Genomic DNA, 7,200 nt, shown 5'->3' with positions numbered 1-7,200 from the left:
AGTGGCCTTGAAGGAGCTAGGAATACCCGGTGCTTATAGGTTTGAGAGTGGCATAGCTCCGCCTACAACACCGGCAAATGATTTTGAAATTCGGCCGGCCATGATCACCTTAATTGAGAGGAGGCAATATAGTGGGGCTAAGGATGAGAGCCCGTTGAACCATCTTAAAGAATTTGAGAAATATTGCAACACCATCAAAGTCAACGGAGTTTCTCAAGAGTTCATACGCCTCAAGTTTTTCCCCTTCTCTCTCATAGGAAGATCCTTAGAGTGGCTAGATAAAGAAGTGAAACCCAACTCCTTGAGAACATGGGATGATGTTACAAAGGCCTTCTTGTCCCGCTTCTACCCTCAAAAGAAGACGGCGGAGGCAAGAGCCTTGATTCAAGGGTTCAAGCAAAGGCCAAATGAAAGCCTTTACGAAGCATGGGAGAGATACAAAGAGTATCAAAGGGAGTGCCCTCACCACGGAATCCCAACATACCAAGTGGTCCAAATCTTCTATGGCGGTTTAAGTCCCCAAGGCAAGTCATGCCTTGATGGGGGGGCCGGGGGTCCTATCATGAACAAGACCGAAGAAGAAGTGGTGGACATTATTGAGGATGTGGTGACGTACTATAGAGATTGGCAAGATGGGGAGAGAGACTCTTCAAGCAAGCAATATTTATTGTACTCGGTGGACCATCTAAATGCGATCAACAACCTTTCCTCCCAAATGACAAACTTGGGAAAGGAGATGACTGCAATCAAAGCCAAGTTGGAGAGCGCTTCTTTTTCTTCCCAAGCTTCAAATCTTCCCTCCCAAATTAAGGGGAGAGGTACTCTTTCTAACTCTCAACCCTCTCCCTCTTCACATAATATGCCTATGGGTTGTTTGTTTTGTGATGCATGTGGATCGTATGATCATGACTCTAGTAATTGTCCTAATGAATGTGTTGATGAGTTTGATAACAATGAGAGTGAGCATGTGAATTATGTGTCAAATAATAATGCTCAAAGGTTTGATAATCAAAGAGGTCTATGGAATAGGAACTACCAAAACCAAGGCAATTTTGACAACTATAACCAAAGTGGTGGTTATAGAAACCAAGGGAACCAAGGTTCTCGTGGTAGCTATAATAACCAAGGTTATAGTGGCCAAAATCAAAGCCAAAATTATGGTAATCAAAACCAAGGTTATGGAAATCACAACCAAGGTAGTGGTAACCATAATCAAGGTAGTGGTAACCATAATCAAGGTTATGGTCAAAATCAAAATAGGGGTACTTGGAACAATCAAGGGAGGGGCAATTTTCAAAATAATGCTCAAAGAGGTCCCCCACCCGGATTTGTTCCAAGGACTCAAGGAGAACATTCCTATTCACAACCTTCTTCACCAAGGACCAATTTGGAAGAAATAATTGAGAATCAAACCAAGTTGTTGAACACATACATGGCCGTTAGTGATAAAAAGTTCAATGAAATGATGACCCACAATAAAATGCTTGAAAACCAAATTTCTCAACTTGCTAATGCTTTGAAAGATCATGCAAGCCCTTCTTCTTTACCTTCCCAAGGTCTTGATCCCAAGAAACACGTGAATGCTATTGTTACAAGGAGGGGTAAGGTTCTTGAGGAGAGATTGCCTAGGAAGGGTGAAGATAAGGAGATTCCTAGGGAAGCCTTGGTTGAAGATGAGGGGAGTAGGGCATCATTGGATGAGGTTGTGGTTTAGACACCTAGAGAGGTGAGAGTAGAGAAAGAAATTGTGAAACCCAAGCTCCCTTACCCACAAAAATTCATGAGACACAAATTGGATGAACAATTTGGGAGATTCATTGATTTGCTAAAACAACTTCATCTTTCCCTACCTTTTATCGATGTGATCAACCAAATGCCAAATTATGCCAAATTCCTCAAGGACATTTTGAGTGGGAAAAGAACTTGTGAGGTTGTGGAGACTATCCATTTGACCGAAAATTGTAGTGCTATCATCATGAACAAAATGCCACCCAAATTGAAAGACCCCGGAAACTTCTCCATCCCTTGTGCCATTAACAAGATGCAAATTGATAATGCCTTATGTGACTTGGGAGCTAGTGTGAGCATAATGCCATATTCAGTTTATCAAAGACTTGAGCTAGGGGAACTCTTACCTTCTAACATTACCTTGCAATTAGCCGATAGGTCAATCAAGTTTCCAAAAGGTAAGGTAGAAGATGTTCCATTGAGGGTTGGGAAGTTTGTGTTCCCGGTGGATTTTATTGTGCTTGAAATGGATGAATATGCTACCATTCCAATCATTTTAGGTAGACCCTTTCTTGCTACCTCGGGGGCTATGATTGATGTGAGGAGTGCAAAGATTTCCCATGAGGTCATTGAATTTGACTTGAATGAAAGCATGAAGTATCCATCTTCTTCTCTAGAAAATTGCATGATGATTGATTCACTTGATCATGTTGTGTCTTCCATGCATGAGCACTTGCTCACCTCTAATGATGCTCTTGAGAATTTTTTGTTGAACAAGGAAAAAGTAGGTAAACCATGCAAGGAAATGACATTCTATGAGGAATTGCTTAATGGAAGCATGGAGGAAGTGGATAAGCAAATGTGCTTGAAAATCTCAAGCCAAGAAGCTTTGCAAGCGGCCACATCAAAGGAAGGTAATGGTGTGCCTATGGTAGAGCTCAAACCTCTACCATCACACCTTAGGTATGAGTTCTTGGGCCCTCATTCCACTTACCCCGTGATAGTTAGTGCATCCTTGAGCGTGAGCCAAGCTCAAGCGTTATGTGGTGTTTTGAGAAAGCACCAAGGTGCTTTGGGATACACAATTGATGATCTTAAAGGTATAAGCCCCGCCTTATGCCAACACCACATAACATTTGAGGAAGGCGCCCTTCCTTCTATTGAACGACAAAGAAAACTACATCCCCAAATGGGAGAGGTAGTAAAGAAGGAGATCACCAAGCTATTGGATGCGGGAATCATATTCCCCATCTCTAGCTCAAGGTGGGTCTCCCCCGTGCATGTCGTTCCAAAGAAGGGGGGCATGACCGTGGTTGAGAATGAGAAGGGTGAGCTCATTCCAACTAGAACGGTCACGGGTTGGCGGATGTGTATAGACTATAGACGTCTGAACACATCCACCAAGAAGGATCACTTCCCTCTTCCATTTATTGATCAAATGCTTGAAAGACTAACAAGGCACAAGTTTTATTGTTTCCTCGATGGATATTCGGGATTCTTCCAAATCCCCATCCACCCCGATGATCAAGAAAAAACTACCTTCACATGTCCTTATGGGACCTTTGCCTATCGAAGAATGCCCTTTGGGTTATGCAATGCACCCGCTACATTCCAAAGGTGCATGTTGGAGGAGGAAATGGAGGTCTTCATGGATGACTTTTCGGTGGGGGGTGTTTCATTTGAGGAATGCCTTGTGAACCTTGAGAAGTGTTTGGAAAGATGTGTTAAGGTCAATCTTGTTTTGAATTGGGAGAAATGCCACTTCATGGTGGAGGAGGGTATAGTGCTTGGGCACAAGATTTCAAATAGAGGCATTGAGGTGGATAAGGCAAAAATAGAAGTGATTGAGAAACTTCCACCTCCGGTGAATGTCAAGGGTGTGAGATCGTTCCTTGGTCATGCGGGTTTTTATAGGAGATTCATCAAGGATTTTTCACTTATTGCTAAGCCCCTAAATGACCTTCTTCAAAAGCATGTTGAGTTCATTTTTGATGACAAATGCTTGAAGGCATTTGATAGATTGAAGAAGGCCCTAATCTCCACTCCTATTGTTCAAGCCCCAAGGTGGGATCTTCCTTTTGAATTGATGTGTGATGCGAGTGATTGGGCGATTGGAGGTGTTTTGGGACAACGTGTAGAAAAGAAGCTTCATGTGATTTATTATATGTCCAAGACACTCAATGGGGCTCAAAAGAACTACACAACAACGGAAAAGGAATTTTTAGCAATTGTGCACTCTTTTGAGAAATTCCGTTGTTACTTGTTGGGTTCCAAGACCATAGTCTTCACGGATCACGCGACCCTCAAGTATCTCTTTGCCAAGAAAGAGTCCAAGCCTAGGTTGATTCAATGGGTGCTTGAATTGCAAACTTTTGAGATTGAGATTAGGGACAAGAAGGGTGCGGAGAATGTTGTGGCGGACCATCTTTCTCGCCTTAAGGGTGATCAAATTAATGATGATGGTTCACCAATTGAGGATAGAATGCTTGATGACTTCTTATATGCCATAGAGGAGAAGGAACTCCCATGGTATGTCGACTTGGTGAATTTTCTAGCATGTGGGGAGTTTCCACCCTCCTTCTCAAAGAACCAAAGGAAGAAAATCAAAAGGGAGGCAAGACATTACTTGTGGGATGATCCAATCTTATACAAACGGGGGGTTGATGGCTTACTTAGGCGTTGTGTTCCAAATGAAGAGGTGCATAGTGTTTTAAGGATGTGCCACTCGGACCCTAGTGGTGGGCATATGGGTGTTTCCAAGACCGCTACCAAGGTTCTTCAATGTGGTTTGTGGTGGCCGCATCTCTTCAAGGACTCATGGGGCTTTGTGAAGTCATGTGACCGATGTCAAAGGGTTGGGAATATCTCCAAGAGGAATGAGATGCCTCAACAGCCCATTCATGAGTTAGAGGTGTTCGATGTTTGGGGGATTGACTTCATGGGACCATTCCCATCTTCATATGGTAATCAATTCATACTTGTGGCTGTGGACTATGTTTCTAAATGGGTAGAGGCCATTGCCTCCCCTACTAATGACCACAAAGTAGTGTTGAAGTTGTTCAACAAAATCATCTTCCTAAGGTTTGGCGTGCCTAAGGCTGTGATAAGCGATAACAGATTTCATTTTGTTCACAACGTCTTCCAAAAGATGTTGAGGAAACATGGAGTGCATCAATGGTTCGGCCTTCCATATCATCCTCAATCGAGTGGCCAAGTCGAGGTGTCCAATCGTCAAATAAAGCTCATTCTTGAGAAGACGGTTGCAAGGAATAAAAAGGATTGGTCGGACAAGTTAGACGATGCTCTTTGGGCTTATAGGACGGCTTTCAAGACGCCTATTGGTACCACTCCATATCGCCTTGTCTATGGCAAATCGTGCCATCTCCCAGTAGAGCTTGAACATCGTGCCTTGTGGGCCATCAAGAAGATAAATTTTGACCGGGGGAGAAGAGGTGGTTGGATCTTCATGAGTTAGAGGAACTTCGACTTGATGCTTACGATTGTGCTAGCACCTACAAAGCTCGCTCCAAGGAGGTTTATGACAAGTTGATTGAGAAAAAGGAGTTTTGTGTAGGTGACAAAGTCCTCCTCTACAATTCAAGGATGAAGTTGTTCCCCCGGAAAGCTCATGTCAAGATGGAGTGGACCATTCTTGGTGAAAGATGTTTTTGATAATGGTGCCGTGGAGATTTCTCCTTTGAACTCCTCATCTTCATTCAAAGTTAATGGTCATCTTCTGGAGAGGGTGCGGACCCCGTCAGGTATAAAAATTCTAAAAATCCCAGGAGGTCCCCGCGGTTGCCCCGTGGTCTTTCCGCGGGCGCGGGAGATTTGCCGCGGGCGCGGCTTATTCGGGAGAGGGCGCGGCGATCTGGGTTTATTACCCGGGCACGCCCCTCCTCTCTCTCTCTTCTCTCTTATTTCCTCTTCTTCTCCTTATTTTTCCCCTTTTCTCTCTCTACCTCCTCTCAACCCCTAATCCCAAAACATCAATTTCTCACAAATTTCTTCACCTTTTGCCTAAAATTTTCACAAATTCTTCCATATTCCTCCATTTTCAACACTCCTACTCTTCTTTCTCGTGGTTTTTTGGGAAATTTCGGGTCTTTGAAGTGCCTTGAGTTTAATTTGAGTCTCCAATCTTGGTATACTTCTAACCTTTGTAATATTTTTGTCAATTTCAATTGATTTCTTTACATTGGTTTGTTTACCAAGATTTTGAGCATGATTTTTGTGTTTTATGGTTGATTTATGGAAATTTGGTATATTTGGGTGATTGTTACTTTTTCTTGTTGATTCATGATTATATTGATGAATGATTGTTGATATTGTTGTTTGTTGTTGGATTTTGGTTGTTGTGTTGATTGGAACAGGTACCTTGTAGTTTTGTGGTGGTTAGGTTGGATTTGTAAGGAGGGTTGTGAGTAATTTTGGTGGAAGTTGTTTTGTTTGAGGGAGTTTGTTGTGTTCTTGTGAATTATGTGAATTTTGTTAAAATGGATTTGATAAGAAGAGTCAAAAGTAGCAAGAAGCGCTCAAACCAATCCCCCGACCAATCTTCTCAAGGCCAATCCTCAAACCCTCAACCCCAACCGCATTCTGCAACTCAAGATGGTGCTCCTCCTCCTCCTCTTCCCCTTCTCAAGTTTTGGAACCGGTCTAAACAAACCCCCATCTATAACAAAATGAAAGACCGGAAGTTTAGACCCTCCCGCCATTACTTTCGTGAGGACATGGCCAAGCTAGGCATTGAAAATGACCTTGACATCCTGCTAAATAACCTAAGCTTGGGTGAGTTTCTAAAGTCAGCCCCTGGAACCTATTTGGAGCCTTCCATTGAGTTTTTCTCCACATTTGAGTTCAATAAGGTGGGGGAAAGCGACTTTATTATTTCCTTCCAACTCTTCAATGTCAAACACACCATGACCCTAGCCGAGTTCAATGTAGCCCTTGGTTTCAACCCCAATGGTAATATCTTCGAGCCCCTTATCTCCCTAGTCCAATCTGAGTATAATGAGGTTTCTTGGTGGAGAACCATAGCCAACAAGAGGGAGTTTGATTCGAAAAAGTCTCTTGCTAGTGAGATTATCCATCCGGCCCTTAGGATCCTTCATAGAATTCTTGGGTATTCGGTTTTTAATAAGCAAGATTTGGGGAAGTTGTCTCGAGAGGAGATTATGGTGTTATGGATGGCTACCAAACCGGAGTTAGGGTTAAGGATTAATTTTGGCTATATCTTCATGAATTGTTGTAAGGATATAATGCATGGGGTCAAAACGGGGGAAATTCATTGTGGGAGCGTGGTGACACGTCTTGTGTCGTATTTTAAGCAAGAGGGGTTCTTGAAGTCTTGCACTCCGGTTGGAAGGAGTGAAGACTTGTGGATTAGTTTGAAGCAAGTTAACACTTTGCGTTTCATAACTAGCACTAGGAGAACCGGCACTTACTCTTGGCTAGTGAGAAATACCCACC

The 7,200-nt window shown here is 42.9% G+C and overlaps 1 pseudogene; it reads right to left on the bottom strand.

Moving 5' to 3' along the window:
• Positions 1-375: 375 nt before the first annotated feature.
• Positions 376-474, bottom strand: LOC145580495 (small nucleolar RNA R71; annotated as a pseudogene).
• Positions 475-7,200: the final 6,726 nt, after the last annotated feature.

The sequence above is a fragment of the Chenopodium album genome, chromosome 14, assembly GCF_948465745.1.
Source record: "Chenopodium album chromosome 14, dcCheAlbu1.1, whole genome shotgun sequence".
NCBI classification, from domain to species: domain Eukaryota; kingdom Viridiplantae; phylum Streptophyta; class Magnoliopsida; order Caryophyllales; family Amaranthaceae; genus Chenopodium; species Chenopodium album.
Note: the sequence above shows the minus strand (reverse complement) of the source record. Positions and strands in the feature narration are given on the sequence as shown.